At 41.4% G+C, this 22854-nt stretch overlaps 1 long non-coding RNA gene across 1 annotated transcript in view; it reads left to right on the plus strand.

Annotated features, from left to right (window-relative positions):
- The first annotated feature begins 1261 nt into the window (after nucleotides 1–1261).
- LOC110001715 (uncharacterized) overlaps nucleotides 1262–22854 on the plus strand; it is a 34511-nt gene continuing 12918 nt past the window's right edge. Inside the window, exon 1 of the long non-coding RNA XR_002278789.2 lies at nucleotides 1262–1432. This is a non-coding gene — a long non-coding RNA (uncharacterized lncRNA). The remainder of the gene's footprint in view (nucleotides 1433–22854) is intronic.

Raw genomic sequence — 22854 nt, forward strand, 5'->3', positions numbered from 1 at the left:
AAGTCTGGGACTTGATGTCTAATCTTGTTGAAGAACTCTTCTCTTATGTGTTCATTTGCTGCAGTGCAGCAGGAAGTGAGTCTCTGTCTCCACCTGTCCATTTGGACAGAGCTGACCTCTCTGGGCAGCCAGGTCTACCTGTCTCTCTGTCCAGGCTGTGATCACTCAGTCTGTACAGTCTGTATGGTTAATGTCTGTCTCACTTTCTCATCAGTCACTGTGCTTAGATAATTGGCTTCAGTGTATTGTCTGTTTGGAGCCAGATAACACTGAAGTTTGCTTTGACGTTTTGTTGTGCATGTCCAATAGTTCATACCTTTATGTCTCTCTCTCTATAATCTGATTGGACCAGATATTGTGAGTCCTGAGGCCTGGTGCTGTTACACTGTGTGAGCCTCAGGATCAGCTGGCTGAGGGGACTCTTCTCCATGCACAGCTTTGTAATGGCAGGAGCTGAGCTTACTGCTTTTTAAGTGTTTATGAAATGTCATTGAATTAAATCTCTCTCTCTCTCTCTCGCTCTCTCTCTCTCTCTCTCTCTCTCTCTCTCTCTCTCTCTCTTTCTGTCACACACACACTAACTTTCATGTTTTCTTCAGTCAGTTTAGTCATATAACTTTCATATAGCTTTAAGTTTATTAGTGTTTATGTTGCTACAAATAGATTAGATAGCCTATTGTCAAATTTCTATTAGGCTATTGAACGTCACACGATTATATAACTTATTGGCTATTTAATAAAAGCAAATAGACTTTTCTGCTCCATCATTATTAAATCCTATAGCCTGATAATTTTAAACACATGTAGGCATAAAAATAACATAACATAAGTCATTCAAGATACACCGATTATTCTACCCAGAGGAGAACCTCTTTGTAGACTAATGTGTGACTCATGTTAAGAAACATGTTTGTTGACAAACAAGTAGGCTATAAAAAAAAGATAGGCTCGATAAATAAAAAAAATTGTATTTATGTTTTTGCCTATACCTTTGAAGGCATAGCCTATTTAAATAATGGACCCTTTTAAATGTTCTCTCTTATATGATTTGCAATGTCCCACTGATCCACTGTCTTTGATTTCCCTCAGCTCAGTGACTACCTGAAGGAAACTTCAGAATGACTGAGCCGCTTTATGAAAATGTTCTTTAAATTCCTGGATTTGGATCTTTATAGATGGAAGAGCAGAACAGAAACTGAATCACAACAGAAATTGAATCACAGTGTGTTTGGATGGAGCCACCCCCACCAGCGTTTCCGTATACCGTAATTTGCATAAACATGAGTAATTTATGAATAATAAATGACCGTGCATTCAGCAGGAGCCGTTAATTTGCATATCACCGCAGCTAGTTTTATTTCCTTAGTGCCGTGTTATCATGAAGCCCTTCAAGCCGGCATAAACCAGAACCAAAGAAATAATGCTTTAACAGGTATGTGCTGAGGACTATTTTATTATCTTAATCTTCTTCTGTAGCCTACATGTGGGGGGGGGGGGGGGGGGGGGGGACATTTTAACTTTGATGTGTGAGCTGAGTGTGTGATAAGCTTGTAAAAACGCTGTACGTTCAATGTGCGCCGGGCTTACATCTACAGTATCCATCGCTCGGTTTTGCCATGTAGCTTATATTGCATAAACATGAAGTGCCGATGCATTATTGATGAGACCAGTGCAACGTTTACTGTATGTGCGCGCGCCGATAGGGCGTGTAACGCTCGCGTGCGTGCGTGAGCGACTGTGTGCATCATGTAGACTGTTGTGTCAGTCCTACCAAACACCTTTCCGTCTGCTGTTAGTCATAAACCCCGTAGTGCTGTGTGGACGAACTATTTTTGTCCTAATATATTCTTTTCGAATACCTGAAGAATAGTGTTATTGACATTCGTGTTGAATTTCCTATAACATCCTGACAGTAATGAGGCTTCTATAATAACAGAGAGAGTGCATGGATGCTATTGAGCTGAGGCAGCAAGTGAAACTCTTGTGTGTTTTTGAGAGGTGGTTGGGAGTAGAGAGACACTTTTTTTGTGTGTGTGTTATTCCTATGTGTCTGTGAGACAAAATGATGCACCTATGTGAACTGACAGGCAGTGTTTTATGGGAAATCAGACTTATGTGATTTTGTGCCTTCTACAGATCATCTGAATGATCTCTGAGCCGCCCTGATCAAGTTATTTTCATCCAGTCAGAGTTCAATCTGCTCTCCATCCTGTTATATTTCAGCTGCATATGAAAACCTGAAATGATTACAATTCATGGACCCAAAGTCAGCCGCTGACCGACAGTTTGGTGTCGTGTGAAGCATCACCTTGTCTGTGCTATTTGTACGGTGTAAACTATTCATGTTGCTGATAATACTGTGGAGGAGGAGGAGGAGGAGGAGGAGAAAAATCTAGAGGAGGATGAGGAGGATTATCCCCACCCTTATGAAGCTACTTTCTTGTATGAAAGGAAATCATTTGGAAATAACCTTGACAACGATGCAAATGATTTCTCTGACCAATGAACTTGCTTAATCTTTTTTTTTTTTTTTGCCTTCTTTGATGCTCCTCGTTTTGCTATAGCGTTGAATCCCATTAAAGCTTCACACACCAACAGATACAATTAAATCCTCATTCAAACACCCTATATGTGTGCATATTAATTATTTTACCCTCCATCATGCACAAACACCCCCCCCCCCCATCCCCATCTTCACCAGGGTTGCCATGACAACCAGTGGTGGCAGTGCTGATGTCAGAGTCTTGTCCAAGGACACTCATGCAGGCACTGGGTCAGGTGATAATATGCACTGCTGCTGGGCATGGACCAACACCCAAGAACAAAATGGCCGCTGTTTCCCTCTCTATTCATGCCACATTGGGAGATTCTCTCTACCGAGCCTCAAACAAAAAGAAAAGTGCACCTGCATGTGCTCGTTTCTGATGACATGTGTGATACGGATGATGTGGGATATTCTCAGCGTGATTGGTTTGAGCGAAAGACATCACAGAGCTGAGCCGCCGTCTGAGCCCCCTCAGAGATCAGAATTTAGAAATCTTGCCCGGTAATTTAAGTGCAGCCACCTCTATGTGTATGTGTCTTTGTGTTTGAATGTGTCCATCGGTTTCCTCAGGTTGGCATTAGGGCTCTTTTCTTCTCCTCTCCCCCCCCTCCCCCCCACATCCCCCAGACACTCAAAGTCCCCCCACCATCTCTCTCCCTCTCTCTCTGTGTGGCTCTAATTGAGCTTTGTGTCTACCTCAATCTCCATTTAAATCCAGGCTTATTTGCATATTGCCGCCGTGCGCTGGACAGCTCCCCAGCTGTACAGTACAGCACTAAATGAGGAACACAGACCCACTTTACGTGATGTGAATACTAAGCAGTAAGGAGAGTCAATTTTTCCCCCTGTTTCCTGAAAATGCAGCTACCTGAGAGGAAGAGGGATGTTTGCATCAAATCAGTGCATTCAGACAAATACAAGCATTACCTGTCTGAAAGGAGAAGCTGAGTTTATTTATTTTTTTGTTAAAGCAAGACATTGGAGCAGGCATCACATGCAATGATATGACAGAGAAAAGGCAGAGAAGCTGTGATATGCATAAGATGTGAGTAATAGGCAGGCATAGGTTTCGATGCGTGTTAGTTTTCAGCTTTTCAGCATTCTGCAGGTAAATTAAGGATGTACCATTTTTTTGTAGTACCAGCCCTGCTTTGTATTTTCTCCCTCAATGCTCAAATTTTGCTTACTTTAATTTGAAACCAGCTGCCCTTTGGCTTTTTTCTTGCCTCGTTCCCAGTCAGGCCTGATTTAACCCTTCACCAGAGAGAGAGCGAGACTCCCTCAGCATCAATACATTTTAGGGACTTCTTGCTCCTGAGTGTGCGTAGACACATGATTATGTTGTATTTCTGATGCACTCCAACCACACTTAACAGAACGTGTTAAGCACATCCTTAATGGGAACCTTAAAAACCCCAAGGCCAATTTTCATTTTTCGAGCATATTGGTTGGGATTTGTGACATTTCAACTCATTTCAGGATTCAATCAAAGCCGTAGCTCCAGGGAGAGCAGAAAATGGCACGCTCTTTCCTGCAAATCCAACTGTCCTTGGTTTGCTATATATGCATACAACTTCTGCCTCCACAGTGAAACTAGTGAGAACTGAGTGAAATTTAATAACCCATTTAAGTTTACCTTGAAGACAAATACAAAGAGTGCAGAAATGTTTTCTGTTTTCCTAACTCGGATGGAAATGTTTTATTTAAAAAAACAAAGTGAGTCCTGCTCATTTGTAAAGCGTTTCCAAATCAATGGGAAGTGAAAAACACACATTGCGCCCCATCATTGTGAGCAAGGTAGCTGTGAATGAGATGTAGAGGGAGAGATGTTAAAGTGCAGCTGAAAATCCAATCCTTCACAGCACCGGGCTCCAATAAGTCCCACAAATGACCCTTTACATCAACGTGTATGTCCTCACCTTTGCAAATAACCGGCCATTTGGGGGAATGGGAGAAGGAGTAGTGTCCCGCTACTCTGATATACGGCCTGACTGTCGGCTCTGTTCCTCTTTTTCCTTTCCTGAAGACCAGGAGTGCTTAATACTGAGTTGTGTAATGCTTGGGCAGCTGTTTTTCCTTAAAAAATGTTGAAATTGTTTCTATAATATTTTTAAATCCTAAAAAAAAAATTAGAAACCTCGATAAATTTTCTCTTATTTAAAACAAGCAATTTAACACTATAATGAAACAGTTTAGTTAAAACTGTTGTTTTTGAAATGAAAGCATTCGTAAAAAGAAAAATGTATGAATTACAATGAAGATAGACACCAAACAACAACAAAAATACTATTTTTGCCCTGCTAGATTTGTTTTTTGGCAAACTCATGTCAAAGCTAATGTGTGTGTGCGTGTGTGTGTGTGTGTGAGTGTGCATCTTTATATTATTGTGAATTTGCTTGCAGTGTTCTTTTTCTTGCATCTTAATCTAATTAAGAAGAGGATGCCTGAATATAGACGAAGAATTATGAGCTTGCAAACGGGGGAGGGGAACCCTGTTTGATCAAGCCAGGTTGCCCAGCAACCTAAGCCATTTATTTCAGACAAAAAAAAAGCCCTCTAAGATTTAATAATCAGGTTGTCTGCATTAAAATGCAAAGCAGGCTGTCAGGCTGCACCTGAAGGACAGCAAAAATTAGGCAGGCTAATTTCTCTCCTTACAGGTGAATAGCTGACCTTCTGCAGAGAGTGCCTGTCAAAATCAGCACTCAAGCACCACAATTCAGCTGAAATAAGCTTTTAAAAGCAGCTTGTAAAAAAAACGGCAGGGAATAAAAATCCAAGCAGCATGTGCACACTGTTTTTACCTCATTTGAATTTTGTTAATTGAGCAAGCTCAAGTGATTCTAAACGCAGTCATTATGAATGTAACGCGATGTTCACATTAAATTTTCTGCTCAGACAAGTTCCCAGTTTGTTTCCTCGTTAATTTCAGGAAATGAAAAGAAATATCATGACAAACAGAAATGATAACGCCACAATATGTCTTCCCAGAATTTATTTTTCAAAAATAACAATTTTGATACGCCCCAAAATGTCACATTTCAAAGAAAACATTTCATTCTTATTTTTCAACATATATTCACAGAGCTATGTATAAAAACATATTTTACAAATATTGACCACGAGAAGTCATTTGTTTCTGATGCTCTGTAATTGATAGCGTAAAAGCTGGGTGTCAGCTCCTGCTAATTATCACAGGCATCCTCTTCGCTTTTGTTTTCCTAATTGCCGCCGTCCTTTTAGTCGGAGATATTTCTCCTGAGTGCAGCAGGCCCTGCTGGAGAGCACTGCAGGCTTCCTGTGGACTTCCTGTGGACTTCAACAAAAAGCCCTGTCAGGTGGATCAGCCATTAGTCACCAATCTACATTGTCTCTGACAAATCTGACGTTTAAATTACATGCATAATTCCAAAGCACCCTCTGTGAGCAGCAAATTGCAGACATTTTTTTTCCTGGAAATGTCACACAGGCTGAGCTAAACTTCTTGCAGAAAACATGTTGATACTAAATGTTGATCTGAACCTTTGCTCAGTGAATAATTTTTCATACTACGTGAGACGATAAAAAAATGTCTAACTAAAGGAATTTAATTCTAAAGAAATATTATGATATGGTATGATTTGAATGATTTTTTTCCATTCTTTTTTGTCCAAATGAGAACCAATAATTCTAATTCTGAAGTCACATCAGTCCCAATTTTCAAGTTTTTATATTTCTTTCACAATTTTTTCCAAATGTTTTAGAATTTTCAATATTCCTTTAAAACTATAGAAACAATAACAATCATTAAGCAAATGATTCGTCTGCCGTTGGAAAACAATCCTATCGTTGGCTTTTTTAGTCCTTACAGATGAATACATTGACCCTTCCTTCAGAATAATCTGTGCTATATATATATATATATATATATATATATATATATTTGTATTACAGTCCCTGATTAAATAATGCCCTCTTGTGGTCTCTGTGTGAAGAAAATCAAACAAAAGAAAATATATCATTAAATTACTGAAAAGAGTGCAAATTCATTTATATGTTTGATGGACTAATCATATACTGCCATACTTAAATCATATTAAAACCATGTTAAGACCTTCTATTCCTCTTTAATTATTTTGTTCAAGATTTTAGAGAAAAAAAACATTTAAGACAATTAAACACACACACACGCACACACACACACACACACACACACACACGCTCAGTCTCTTGAATGGATGATGACAGTTACTCTCTCTCTTCACTAGATGGGGTAAGTGCATCATTTAAAGGCTTTGAATCAGAGCAAATGTTGCCCCCCCTTGCACCTTTGTGTTTCACAATGTCTTGAAAAAACTTCCCTCCTACTCTTTTTGTAGATTTTCAAGAGATCCAGTATCGAGTTGAGGTCTAAATTTAGCCTTAGTTGCGCATGTGTTCAATATTTAAAAATGGTGTTTAAATATGCTTTCCTTTTCATTTTTTTTAAAGCTTGGGTGGGGTGACTTAAAATCTTAACAAAAGTACCAACATACTGACAAAAGTCAAAATTAAAAAAAAAAAAAAAAAAGTATTTGTGTATGTATGTTGTGTGTGTATGTGTTTGTATGTTGAATTGTATTAGTGTTCTGTAAGGTCAATTGGAGCCTTCATTGTATTTCTATCAGGACTAACGTAGGGGCTTTTGTATAACTAGTACTTATATTAGATCAAGTAACCCACAGCACAATGTTTTGAATCTTTTATAGATTTTATTTAATCCTTTTTTGAACTCACCAAGTCTTTCAGAAATAAGTGTTCGTCTATGATTTGATGAAGTCGATAAAGTTTTCCCCCACTGTCCTTTCCCAGCAGCCCCCTTGCTTCATACATTCATTTGAAAGCAGTATATCATTAGCTCATGGTTGTGTTATGGCGCGCTGTTGTTGGTCCCGTCCCGGCTTCTCAGCGAGTTTGAATTGTCCTGGGAAAGAGACTGGGAGAGCTTAACCAGCAGCACTATGAGACTCTGTGGAGATGACAAGTAGCTCCTTGATTAACCCATAGGCTGGTTGAGCGGACACACTGTGTTCTTTATTCATTCCCCTTGTCCTTTTCTTTCAGAAAAAGACCCAATAGGGCCCAGCAGGTGAATGTAAAGAAACGCGAGAGGACTCCCCTCCGATCGGCCCTTTCAGAACAGCACAATGGGCCGGCCCACCTCTTGTACAGCTGCATTAAAACCCTGATTAAAGTTCTTCCTGTTAGCGATTGATTGAGGATGCAGAGCTAAAACCAACAAAAACCTGCACTGCTGAGGCCTGATAATGACCGGGCCCCACCTACAAAGAGCAGGCTTCAAATGATTAGTGGGCTTTTGTTTTCTTTGGAGGTGTGTGTGTGTGTGTGTGTGTGTGTGTGTGTGTGTGTGTGTGTGTGTGTGTGTGTGTGTGTGTGTGTGTGTGTGTGTGTGTGTGTGTGTGTGTGTGTTTGCGTGAGTGTGTGTGTTTGGGTGTGTGTGTGTGTGTGTGTTAGAGAAAGAGAGAGAAGTGAGGGAGGAGAAGTTGTTGAAGTAAACCAGGAGGTCTTCAGACAGATAGCTCTAATTAATCAGCGGGGCTCTCTGGAAAAAAAAAAAGAGGAAGGAAAAAACATCAAAAAATCCTTTAAAAAACAGTTCTTTCTTTGTTCTATTTCTATTAGCAATGACAGCCTGTTTGTACATGTGCATGTGTGTGTGCATTGTGGGGCAAAGTCATTATTAGCGCGCCTCGGCCTAAAAATGTACAAAACAAATATTAAATAAAATGCCAAATTTATTTCCTGTACCAAATCATTAACGCACACATTTTAAAATAATTTTTCAGTTCATGCCAACACATGAATATTTGTGTTAACTTTTATTATAATGAAAACAGAAAAAAAATAAACAAGAAAAATGAATCAAGAAAAATCTGAATATTTATTGTTACTTTATTTAAAGTAGCTAATGTGCTTTATTCTACTTGTAGTCCTTTAAACGTTAATAACATTACAGGTTGTAAGAAAATTAAAATAAAATTGTATCCCAACATAAGGCTGGGGGTCTGTTTAAAGTTTTGCGTGCTTATCATAATCATGTTTTGAAGTGTGGATTTTAAACACTCTTGTCATTGTTATGTAAACAGCCTTTTTTGCATGTTAATCCTTTTATGAAGGAACGTTAGGGAGACGCATGACGACATGGGAAATGATTTGTGGAGAAGACGCTGAGAAGACTTTAACAATGTGTGTGTGTGTGTGTGTGTGTGTGTGTGTGTGTGTGTGTGTGTGTGTGTGTGTGTGTGTGTGTGTGTGTGTGTGTGTGTGTGTGTGTGTGTGTGTTTGCGTGAGTGTGTGTGGGTGAGAGAGAGAGAGAACAGCTCTCCAAGAATCCATAAATATTGCATTTCTTTGTTTGACGGATGTGTGACACATTTTCATGTTTCCTCAACAAATTCTACCATCATATTCCTCCTTTTGTCAGTCATCTTTCAAACAGCAGTTCCTGACAATTATCCCAGAGAAACTCCTGATCAAAAACCGCCTTATTCCGTCTGCTGCACGGCTCCATGGCATACTCATTCTGCCATCACTCCCCTCTCTCCCTCTCGCTCAGTCTTTATTTGATTCTAGCTTCTGTATCTACTGTGCCACTCATCAGTTCAAATGCAAAAATTACATTTACAAAGTGTTTGTGTCATCTATAGTTCACACATTTTGTAATGTCTGTTTGTTGATGCACAGAGCGGTATCTCACAGGGTGATTGTCGTCTCTGTGTGTACCGCAATCAAGCTGTTAATTCACAGTTTCATCAGAGGAGGGCATTGTGCTTTAATGAGGGCTGCTCTTACTGATGGTGCAGAAAAATGCTGGAAATAACTCTGGAAAAGGTCTCACTGCAAATCATTTATGGCTAAATGAATTGGTTTACCTTTTCAAGGATAATTAGCTCGATGTAATTTTGAACATGTGATGTGTTTGTGGTTTTATTTGGCTTAAGTGGACGGCTTTAATGTCATGCGTCATGCATTTTCTTTTCTTATTTGCAATACAAGTCATTTCTTATTGTGAGCCTATATTTGATAAATTAACTTACAAGTTGAGCTGTAGAATAGTCCTAGAAAATTGTACAAATTCACACACTTATACCACAAGAAAAGTGTTTGTATCCAGTCAGTGCTGGAGTGTTTGAACAGCATCGAGAAAAATAGAGACAGACAGGTGGAGGACGGCACTGAGGAGGCCCTCAGGCTACAGAGAGGGTCTTGGGCAGATTGGCTCTGAGGCTCCACAACAACGATCCTCACATCCCACACATTTATCAGGATAGGGTTAGTGTACCACACTGTGCCCTCACGCAAACACACACACATACACACACACAAACACAAGTTTAGACATCCGCCTACGCGCACTGTAAGCCTCAGAGCCTTTTTAACATCTCCTCTGTGCACCTCTTCCTCCCACTCTGCTGTTATTAGCCTCAGACAATCAGACTACCTGACTCCACCTTGTGTCGTGTGTGTGAGTCAGAATGACCTGCAGCCTCGGTTATTTTCAAGAGCATAATTTTTGGATGTGTAAAATGACCACTGCAGAATCAAAGAAATGGTGCAAGAAATGTTTGGGTGGGGGGAAAAAAAGTAAAATGTCAAAGATGATGAATTGATTGCTTCTTTGGGAATCCTGTAATCAGAAATATCTCCAATATTGTAGAAAATCAAACGGAGCAACAGTGCAAATCACACCGTGTTCCGCTTTTATTCTTGCAGCGCAAACGCCTAACAGCTCAGCCGAAGCCATGTCTTTTATTTCATATATGGTCAGGGAGTCTTATTAAGTCTCACATGACGCAAGAGAGACCTCAGGTGCATGAGAAGAGAAAATTCAACTTTTGACAAGACATTCTGTCTCTCTTTCATTTGCTCCTCGTACTCTCGTTGCTCTTTGGAACACTTTTCATTTATAGAGATGGACATTAAGTGTACCTGGCAGGCAGCATGTGAGATAAAAACAGGGGCCTGTCGGTAAATCCTGCTCCAATTGTAGTCAGACTCAACAATGTCTATAACAAGCCCTGGCAGTGAAAAGCTACTACTGCAGATATATTTAAGTTAGGACACAGTGGTACAATCAGCCTACAAGTGTGGTTTGTTTGTGAATGTGCAGATGGCTGAAAATGAGTGACCATAGGAATGACAAGGTGATCGTGATGAGTGATGTAACTGGAGAATATTTTTCCCCCCGTTTTCGGAAACAGGAAATATGTTGTTTCACATTTTATTGGTTCAAAATGTAAAGAGGAATTAGTGATGCATATGTTAAAGACATATATAGAGATTTAAAACATCAACCAGGAACTAAAGATTCTTTGTTCGCTCTATTTCCATGCCCCACAATAAACATAAAGACTGGCAGTCCTGACACAACCCCTGTCCTCAACTCCAACCCCCCAGACTTGTCGTTGCCCCAACCAACCCACCCTCAACAAACCGGGGTTCTTTGCAGCACAAACAGGAGCACGTTGTCACACTCTCCACCGTCGGTGTCAGCACCGGGTCACGGAGGCCGACACCGGGCTGTGCATAGCATCAAACACACATGTCAGAGTGAAGGACTGCCAGAGTGTCAGCAAGTCTTCTCATCCAACCCTAAAAATATCTCAAACACGCCAACCACCCCATCTCTCTCTCTCTCTCTCTCTCTCTCTCTCTCTCTCTCTCACACACACACACACACACACACACCAACTCAATATCCTGATCTGTCTGACCTCAGTGGATGTGGATCAGTGCAGAGGAACTGACAACCCAGACTTCAGGGATGCCAACAAGTCTGGTGTCGATGAAGTGATGCTTTGAATTAAAAGTATGTTTGACGCTTAAGAGGAGCTAACCTGATTTGGCTGGCTAACGTGATTTGAGTGGGCTCAGACGGAGATAAAGTGCTACGGTGTGTGGAGAGAAATGGATCTCTGCCAGCCGGATCTGCTTATTCAGACGATAATGGAAGCAAATGCAGCTAAATGAACCCTGAGGTTCAGCGCAGAGCTAATCTGAAATGCTAACAGTTGCCCTTGCATTGATTCTATTCATGGTTTTTATCGTTATGGTTATCTAATAGCCATTTGCTAAAAGTATTAAGCGTGTGGGTTCATTTATAAGCTCCTTTTTTTTCCATATGCATGAGTAAAAGGTAGAAAAGTTAAGATAGTCTAAATGAGAGTATGTGTAGGTGTGTTCTATGCTTGTATCTAGGTCCCACTGAAATGTAATGTTAACCCTCACTGATGTATGTGTTTAGCATGTGATGCATTCACTGTTAAATATGTGTTTGTCGCCCATAAGTAGGCTAATTCTGTTGTGAGAAAAGCCTTCGATGGGAGTGGCCAAGCCTCTGGGCTGTATTCAGAGGTGAGAGGGTGTTAGAAATGGTGAGAAACAAAGTGCAGAAGCGTTGATTGGATGGAGGAGGATGAATCTCAAGATCTGGTAGATTTGACTATAAGGATGCCCGTGTATACCAGCCACCAGTTTGTTTCCCCTAACAACATTTTCTCTGGGACGTTACTGTTTATGTTGGTAAAATCAGAGTCTTCTGCTTTGTATGTCAAAGTACTGAGGTTTACTGCCCCCCCCCCCCCCCCCCCACCTCTCTCCCCACCCACCCCTATCCTCAAAGAGCATTAATCATTGGTTCTCAAAGACACGGTTTCTCTGAGGAGCAGTCACTCACCACAGAATGACGAGACACACATGAAAGCTAGAAAAGGGGGGTTCTGAGATAAGGTATAGTGAACCATCCTGCAGGGAGAAGGGTGAGAGGATTTCCCCCCTCTCATTAAAGATCAACTGCTTGGCTCTCGGCTAACGTGAACTCCTCCTTTAAGCAACAAACAAACAAACACTTGGTAAAAAGTTGAGAAAAAGCTTGCCGCTATTGATGACTGTACCTCAAATAAACTCAGCGTCGGCATATGTTGTTCATGGGCTCTATCTCCTGGAGGTCAGGTCACAGGTGGTCTCTGGGGGAAAGAAGACCAAAGCTGGTCCTTCTTCTCCTCTTCTCAGAAATGCCTTCATGATCTCTAAGCACGAGGCCTCTCCCCAGGACCGACCCCTGCTGAGCTTCTAATCTGGTCTAAAAGAAGCAGGAAGGTGGCTTCTCTGGGTCCTCCAACACCTCCCAGTATATGAGGGGATTAGCAGAGCACGCCTCGAGCACCCCTGCTGTCTCGGTAAGGGGCTAACCCGTACAACCCCGTGGCCAGGTGGAGCTCCAGGATGGATGGCTACTCAGGACTAAATGAGGAGTCCTGATGGGCGCCAGGTAGGACAGGTCACGAGGGGTCGACAAACCCCTGCAGCCTGACACAAAAAGATTCAGAGGATCACCTGCCACTCGCCAGATCAAATGCTGGCTTAAATAGGGGGCTCCTCTCTTGTCAAATCTCTCTCCATGAATACTTAGCAATGCCAGAACCCGCTCGACAGCCTCCCCCAGTCCTGACCTCCTGTAGACCTGAGACCCTGTTGACGGCTAACACCTCCTGTACTTCAGACCAGGTACCCCTCGCAGTAGCCATCAAGCTCTTAATTCCTCCTCTCAGCCCATCACTAAGTACTATGTGCATAATGGACCTATAATCAACCTCTGGCCAATGGAGCCTTTTCTCTCAGCGTGTCTGCACTCATGTCGAGCTTGCATGTCGAGTTGCAATGAGATGCTAATTAGACTTCATATCTACGGGGCTAATCTGTGTGTTCGCATCAAGGTGCTTTTAATCCACTCCATAGCTGAGCAGTTTACTAATTTGCAGGTAGTATTTCCATAACGGCCGAGAGAAAAGGGTGGAATTACCCTATGAAGTATTATGATGAAGACATATTTGAAGGTAGCTGTTCTGGCTGTAATTTCTGAGTTCTATGTTGAGTGTGTTCTGTGGCTGTGAGGTTATTGGTCAGATCCTGTTCTCTCCACCAAATAACCTCATCAAACTGCACCGCATGACAGGGTAAGTGAGGGGTGTGGCGGTCTAGGTGCCCGACACAATGCCCCCTGTCAGTCAGCCTCATTCCTGGGGGTGAAGAGGTGCAAGGGAGGGTGGCAGCCACAGGCCATTGGGTCCCTGCGATTGGCCTTAATCCGCCAGCTAATAAGTTCAGAGAGGGGCCATATGCTGCAGTGCAATGTGTGGGGAGGGGAGTGTTGCCTCATGTTACTTACACCAGGCCGGCGCTTTCTCAGGTACCGCCCTCCCACGGTCTGTTCCTTTGTACTGGGGGATCAGCCCTCTCCACGCTGTGAATGGTCCGAATTGATTAAACCCCACCGTATAATTGTCAGCAAATCCCAGCGAATCATTTCCCATCCATTTGAAAAGTACAATGTGCGTTTCTCTCTTTCTCCTCACCTCCCTCTTTTTCCCTCACCATCCCCACCCCTCAGTGCCCTGCCCCGCCTGTTTCTTCTACTTCTATTTTCTTGGTTTCAGGTTTGTCCCTGCATGCCACTCTCTCCCCCTGCATGAGAGAGAAAGCACAGGCAGGAGGAGGAAGAGGATAAGAGGAGGAGGAGGCAGGGGTGAGGAGGAGGCATAGGGAATGCTTGGTTGGACACTTGGCCGTAGATGAAAGTGGGCAAAAGGGAGAGGTGTTTTTAATCTGCGGCCCAGGCCAGAGAGCTGGGGAGCTGATCTGAGCTGGTACCTGCCTGGGCACAGTCAGGGCGGAGTCTGGCCGCAGCATTAGGTGAACAACAGGAAGTCAGCGTCTGAAGGAGGCAGAAGAAGAAGTGGAACAGGTTTGGCTGCAAACTACTTCTGTTCTGTAATATATTTTTCTGGACTGTCCTCCCACAAATAACCCAAAAGGGGAATCAGTGTATTAAATTAAGTGTACTTAAATTGAAAGTTAAGTGTCAGTATTTAAATTATGAATCCAAAAAATACTATAAAAAAAGGAAGTTTGCTGACGTCTTTAGAGGGTCACATAGGAAGAAGGTTAAGTTGAATAAATGGGTCAGCAAAACGTGTCCTTTAACACAACAACAAAGGTTCCCTGACTACAATAAAGTCGTAACTTTAACCCAAACCAAGACATTTGACTCTCTACTGCATCAGTAAAACAGATAGAAGCTAACATGTGTCATTCAAGAGAGCTGGTGTAAACCATACATTCTATAGAAATAAATTACTTGGGTTTTAATCAAGGTTGGGTTTGACATCAAGAGTTAAATTCTATTCTATTATATGAACATGTCTTTCCTTTTAAATAATACAAAAAAATGTTGTACATACATTTTTTAAGTATTTATTTTGTTAATAGAATTGAGGAGTCATTATTTGTTATTCTGAACCAGGATCAACCAAAGCCTCTGACACTTGTCCTTCCTCTAATCAATCCTCCATTATCAGAACACATGTTCAACACCCTTTCATTGATCTGAGGCATCCCCCGACAGAGGTTCAAGACTCCCTGACCTCAGTCGTTTAACCCTTAACCCCCAGCTACTGGTTGAAAGCACATCCCAGTCTGGGGATTTCATTCATTTCAGGTGGCCTGGGGCTGTAACAGTGTTTATCAAAATCATCTCCGTAATATACATTTTGGTCTGAATTGATACATTTTAGCGCTTTAAATAACAATCCAAATCATGAGATAGATAGTCATCTGGAGGAAAAAAGAAAATCACAATGTTGGTTGATGAAACGGTCTGAGGTCCACCTACGAGCCATTTCTGACAAACAAATCTCAAGTTTTCTTTGTTGTCAAGAAAATGCAAAAAGACTCAAGGGTAAACTTTCATACTGTCAATATCTCCGTGTTCTAATGGCTGCTTATAGGGCCAAGTCCAGGTAAAATACATTTCTACTATTATATGATTGACATATACAACAAAATGCCACCTGTCATTATGAATTGAACCACACCTCACATTGTTCTCGATCCATATTCCCTTGAGATCCATTTCATATATGGGCTCATATACATACATGCAGGCCCTGTCAGGGATCTCGTAACCTGACATTGATCTCCAACTTTGACGCTCAGCTTTCATTACTGGCTGAAGGGCGTTGTTTGTGAGAGCGATCTTCATGTAAAGTGCTCATAAACGATCACAGGCCATGCAGGCAGATTTATGATCATGGGGGTTACAAGGAGATGTGGGACAATGCAGCGTCTCATCCACGATCATATAGATCTCACAGTCCTGTAAGTTTGAGGTTTGTATAGGTGGTCATGGTATTGATGATGGCGATGATGAGGAGGCTGAGAGGTGAAGAACGGCAGCAGTTATGCAAGAGGTTTTGGTTTGTTATGCTTTTGGACAGATAATAGAACCAGGTGCTAATATGAAAACTAGCATGCAAATGCTCATATGGATACAAAACACACATTAACATGCTAATTCCTGATGTAGCTGGTGGTCAGGAAATGCTGCACACCTCTGGCCCCTGATTTCCATACAGAATAGATAACCTCGAGATCAACGCTGGAAAATGCAATCCTCAAAGACTGTCCCTCCAAAGACCCCATCTACAGTTAATTATAATTTCCCACTAACAGCTCTGCATTGTTAATGACTTGCTGTGCATATTTTGGCCGCTTTACAAACTGAAATGCTCTCTTCCATGGTGCTTTATCCAGGCAGGTGTTAGACTGTGAATTCAATTACTACAATGCAGTTATATCCTACTGCATTAAAATGGAATCTCTTTGTGTAAAAAAAAACAAAAAAAACATGGCAGGTCACGGTTGGTGATAGTTCCCACTGCCATTGACAATGGATGTATGCATCCAGTATGATGCTTCAACACATGCTCCCGCCATGCTTTCTTTGCTACAACCTCCTGATGTTTGCATCGTTACTGTAAGTTTGACAAGTTATTTTGCTTCTTACACGCAACCCTGACTGCAGGGTTAGCGGCTCATCATGTCAAGGGTCATTAATCCTTCACTTGCTCAAGCAAAAGTCCTTAATGATGTCCACTAACAGGCTCAGAGTCCATCAGTAAGAGTCTCCAGGGAGTGAGGTCGAGGGGTTTTGGTTCACACACTCTGACCTCTAGTGACCACAGTTGTCTGACCCACACATGCGCTCTTGCACCAACCAGGACATCAATGAGACCTTGTCAAGGGCCTAAAGCAAACAGATTAAGGCCCATTGTTTGTAAATAGGATGACCAGCTGCCTCACTGCCCATCACTACAATTATATGACCCCTGAAGAAGAAAAGTGACACAAGGCTTGTTTTATTGAGAGCTTAAGTGGTTGCCTGAGCCATTTAAAAATGACTTAAGATCTTGAGTATGTCTGTTTTTCTGATTTTGCAAAGACACGTTTCTATGAATTAATGGAACACTGTGTTGTTAAAAAAAAGTAGGATAGCCATATTCTTTATAATATCAAAATACACTTGAAAATGTAAGTAAGGTAATCCACAATATAAGCAAAATATGATAAGATGAATTAACAAAAACAAACTCAACCAATCACACATTAATCCTAGCAACAACAAAGAATCAGAGCCAATGAGTCTTGGGTTAAGTCGAGTGTAGCTTAGTGCCAATCATACCCTTGTTAACCCCTTGCTCCCTGACAAATTGCCCTCCTGCAACTGTTCAGGATCGACTCTCTCTGTCCACTCAGTGCTCAAACCCCTCCTGCTGACCCCTAAGAGGGCCCGTTGTGGCTGACCACCAACATATCCTCATTTGACCTGCATCTTCCATATGGAGAGGGGCAGAGCACGGACAGAGAGGGGACACTGTTAGAAGGTCAAGGGTTAAATGACCAGGACTGTTTAAGGCAATGGAGAGTACAAACAACAGACGCTTGTCCAGCCTTTGTCCTCACCCTGTCAATGGGCTGTTCAAGACTACAGACTATTATCATAATTGATCAGCTAAATGGATTTATATTCATGTTAAAAAATGTATCCATAATAATTTATCTAAATGATCAATTTTGTTAGCAGCTGTTTTTGGCTGTTTTTATATATATATATATATACATATATATATACATGGAGTTATTTTTTTAAATGTCTCCTGACTAATGAATAAGCAGCTTCCAGTCCAAACCTTAAGCCTCTACATCTGAGCTCCTCCATATCTTCTCACACGGGTTATGAATCTGATTAACACAGGGTTTGCTTTTGTTTGGACACCCTGTGTTTACATAAAGAGGCCCAGTGGGACCAGCCCTGGAGGTCAGGGGGTCGATCCTGGGTTGTCAGAGAGCCTTGTGACATTTCTTTCCCACGTTTCCCAGCTCCTATTGTCCACCGCGAGGAGCCCCCGTTAACGTTTGGCCCTGGGAGGTAGTGTGGCGTGAGAGGGAGGCCTCGGGGTATTGGACCCTCAGCGGGTCCCTGGGAAACGGGCGTAACCAGGCGGGGCCGAGGCGAGCGGGGACAGCATGGGGTCATTTTCCGGCTTGCTGCCCCTCTAAAGGGCTTTGGAGCACAGTATTGGCCCCTGGAGGAGAGCTGGTGTGGAAGACAGTACAAAGGGCTTTGTCTCTGTGTGTGTGTGTGTGTGTGTGTGTGTGTGTGTGTGTGTGTGTGTGTGTGTGTGTGTGTGTGTGTGTGTGTGTGTGTGTGTGTGTGTGAGAAAGAGAGAGAGATAGAGAGGGAGAGAGAGGTGTGATTGACAACACACCTCAGTGTGAGTATCAAATAATTATTTTACATGTAGGCTATAAATTCTGTTCGTCGTTTACATTCGTAACCATTCATAAGGAGTTCAAATCATGTCAAGAGAAGTGTGATTAAAGAAAAAGACAAAGGCCAAAAATATGGGATACTGATTCTTTAATATTTTCTGATTATTTCCAATTCATCTAAATTATCCAAATAAAAAAACAACACAATTCAGGTTGAGTGTGGAAATTTTAAAATTTGATTTTGATAATATATATCAAAATAACCCTGAACGTAACATCTCATTTCAGAGGTCACGGGAATAAGGTAAGATAAGATAAGATAACACTTTATTGTCTGTTTGCGCAGAAACTTGTCTTGCATTACAAGCTCAGAGATCCTCTCATCACAATCAAATCACTCAAAAGACAAACATAAAAACAGCATAAACACTGTGCAGTATGACACAGTCTAACTTTATCTAAGTCTATGAAATTAATTTAATAAAACATGATTTATTAACTTATTTCATCATATTATCTTGGACGTTCACAAGGTGTTAGTTTCACAAAGAAGAGAAAACAGAACTTTTCATTGTAAAGTGTCTCTCTTCCTTTTCCTGTGTAACCATATTCATTTTTTTTCTGGTTAAATCAAGAAATAATGCCTTTTTTTTAAAATCATAGCATCTTTCAATGTTAAGACACACATCCCTTCTTCCTTACAGCTTTCCTCACTAAGAAGACATGCATTTACATTTTGCCTGCTGTACACCCAGGTTGTCATTTGAAGCTAACACACTAAGCTATTGAATAATAAATAGACATCAGCAAAATGAATAAATAAAACATATCACCCTGCCATTATCACCTTTTTCTCTGTCTACATGCCAGAAAAGATAGAACCTACATTCCTCCTTATAATAAGGTCATCCTTTTTTAATGTTAGCCCAAGCTCCTGTCTGCACGCTCTCTGACAGCTTTTCACCAGTCTGCTTCTCCAGTCCAATCGACGTGTACAGTAATGTGCAACTAGCGCTTTGTTGATCTGAGAGAGGGGTTGCATGCTCCCTAGCTTTAGTGATGATAGGAGAGAGAGACCCCCTCCACCTCTCTCACACACACACACACACACACACACACACACACACACATACACACACCAGCATTCCTGTGGAGAAAGCAGAGAGAAGCAGTGGAGGATCGAGAGAGAGCGACAGAGAGAGAGAGAGAGAGAGAGAGAGAGAGAGAAACGGTCTCTGGTGAGCAGGGCATCAAGAGGATTTGTTCAGTATTTTCTTCTCCTCTCGCTGCAGCTTGCATGTGTGGTGACGAATGGCAGCCATTTTGTGTTTATGCATTAAAGATTCACTGTTTGCCCCACTCACTTCTTGGAATTTTCTGAGGTCGTCCCTGACGTAAAAGTATACAAAATCAACAAAATCATTTCATTTCTTTCCCCTCTTTCTTTCATTCTGAGTTATTATTCATTAAGTGCATTTAATTCTTGATTTTTTTTTTTTCACCTTGTCATAAAGAGGAGCTACATCTTAAATTATCTCAACATGAAGAGAAAAATAAGATGGAAAAAAAGGAAAAACTGGCAGAGATGGAAATCTGTACACATGGAAAAAAATGGAGATGCATGCTTTGTTTGTCTCTAATAGAGCATGCTATCTCCTGAGTGCTATATATCAAAGTTTCAATAAGAAGTCTGCTCATCCCACTGTAGGTTTACCTGGGCTGAACGTATTACCAGTAGCATATCAGCCCAGAGAAGCAGCCTGATAGAATCTCTCCACTCTTCCAAATCGCAGACAAAACATTGCAATCTGGCGGCTGATTGCTGCTATTTTCTTGCTCCTCTCCTTTAACAGAATTGTTTCCTGGCCCTTACGGATTGAGTTTATCAGATGTTGAACAATGGGGATAGGGATGCTTTATCAGGTGTTAAACAAACAGATAGAATTTTGTGGGAAGGGTTGCAACTTTTTTCCTTTCTTTCTATTTTATACCTCAAAACCAAACTTTGTTTCCATTTCAATGCAGGGAAAAGGGCATGCAACCTTAAGATTTATTTTAAAGGAGTCTGAAGTGCTTTGAATGCAACACAGCATTTCCACGCATTTCATGTTGAGCAGCCCTGACACGTGGGAGGGAACTATTTTATTCTCAAATGTATTTATTCATGGATCTGACATTTTAAACAACCTCTGCGTGCCTGCAGAGTTACAAAAGCAACCTAATTTTCTATCATATTTCATAGATTTGAGGCACTCTTTGTATACTCTGCTGGATCTGAGGAATATTTGCTTGCTGTCCTCCTGCACTCCCAAAGTCTGAACCTGAACTTGGGAGTGCAGGCGCAGATTTATATGCATGCCCCTCCTTTCATGACAGGGTAAATATTCACACAGACAGCCAAGGTGCCCCCGTCATTACCCATGTGCTGCGTGTTTGCCCACCAGTTAAATTCTTAGGGGGATTGTTTGGGGAGATGAATGGGGCCAAAGTGCTGAAGGACGTATCAGAGTTCAGCAAACAAAACCTCCACAGATTGGCTCAGCATTGGCTCAGTCCAGTGGGCAAAGTTAGTGGCGAGGAGGTGAGATGAGGTGGGGGGGGGAGGGCCGATGTAAGTTTTTGCCTGTCAATTAAGGCCGCCATGAATGTCTGCGAGGTGTAGGGAGCTCGCCATCTCTTCGGTCCTGTTGGATCAGTGGAGATAGCTGAGGTGCCGCTCATCAGAAATGAGAAAAAACCCTGTCAATATTCAACTATTTAATAACCCTGAATGTGCCGCTCACCGAGTCTTTTGAAGACTGTGGGGTCTGCGTTTTCCCTTTGATGTACTTTCATTGTCAGACTCTCTATCTGAAATCTTCCAAGATGGAATTGGTGACATTTTCTCTTTTTTTCATTCATTCAATCCAACCTCAAAGGTTTCCTGCAGTATTTCTCCAGTCCAAGATGCTTTGTTGTATCAGGATGTGGGTGGCGGGGGGGCATTCAAGTTGGCTGTAGTTCCCCACTAGGATTTCTATCACAGCGTAATGGAACACCAGGAGATTTAGGCAGGGACATTGCAGACAAAATATATATTTTTTATGTGCCTCGACTACTAAAGCATAAACCTTGGTGTCTAGATTGCTCCAATTTAGTTCCTTTCTCCAGTGTCAGACACATTGAAGCAAAACACACTTTCTCTTTAAACACACACACGCGCACAAACACACACACACACACACACACACACACGCAAAACTCAACATTGATAGTTGACAGGTGAAACAAGTGTGCCGGTACCATCTCGAGTCCATACTGTAACAAGGATTATATTTCACTATTGATGCAAACCTTCCAGAATCAGACTCACAGACTCACTATAAGAGCCAACATTATGGCTGTAGCCTACTTTTTTGACTACTATCATTAAAATCGTTTTAAATTCAATTGTTTTTTTTAAATAATATCACATCTTGTTTGATAGTGGCATATTATAATATTTTTTGTTTCTTTTATGTGGTTTCAATATCAAAGTTTGACATTTTTGACATGTAAAATCAAATAAATGGGAATCCAAAATCATTTGTTACATTTGAGAAGTGTACAAAAATGATGAGGCTTCTTTTTAGGTTAAGACTACAAATACTTGTAGTGATAGGACTTAACACTTAATACCATGTTCCATTGTGTGTACATTATCAATCCATAAATTAGTCATACAAAAACAAATTAGTGTTGCTCAAAAGTTATTCTAACTCATTTTAAAATACTTTACAAGCTTAACACCTACAGCACATAAAGGCAAACTAAAATTTCTTCTGTCTATGAATGTTCATGTTTTTCATTCAAAGGGAGGTGTTTCTTCTTTTGTTTATTTTGAAGCAGCATTCACATCTGTAGAAAGTCAGAAGATTCAGAAAAGTGGACTTTTCCTTTCATAGGGAAATTGAGGACTAAAATTGTCAGGGTCCAGTCTGACCCTGGCTGTAAATGCTTATTGCTTGTAAGAGGTTGGTGTTATGGTGGATGTATAGATATCTATCTTACTTTTACTTTGAATGTGACCTCTCTTTTACATGTACTTGAAAGAAGGTTCTTATGCAGTGTTCTTCAACTCATCAAAAGGCATCTCCTCCTTGACCTTTCACTTTAAAATATCATACAAACATAGAAAACATGTTTATTATAAAGGATGCCGAGACACCTGAAACACTCAAAGCAGATTCCTGAGTCGAGGCAAAGATGATACAGATTCTATGTCACACCACGTCTAGAAGAGTCTCTGTGAAATGAGTAGGGCGGACTTTCTCTCACTATGAAGTATCTTTCAAGGTCTGTCTGGAGGAGGACATAACTATAGAGCCCACACTCCACAGTGTACAGTTGTAATGTCTAACAACTTCCTCCATTTCTCCTCCTCATATTCAGCTAATTTGAGTCTCCCCGTCTCTCTGCGCTGCTGTGTGCTCTATACATCTTCACCCACCATTCCCCCACATTTTCACTCTTTGCACTCTCACTCTGGAGGACCTATACACCGGCAGATAAGAGGAAATGAAGTCTCGTCTGCACAATTTGAAGCGCTGCTTTGAAGCTGAATGCGAAATAGCAGCTCGGCTCCTCTCTGCTCCTCTCCGGCTGGTAAAATAAGGGCCCTCTCGTTAAAAGCACTTTACCTG

The sequence above is a fragment of the Labrus bergylta genome, chromosome 2 (assembly GCF_963930695.1).
Source record: "Labrus bergylta chromosome 2, fLabBer1.1, whole genome shotgun sequence".
Lineage (NCBI taxonomy): Eukaryota > Metazoa > Chordata > Actinopteri > Labriformes > Labridae > Labrus > Labrus bergylta.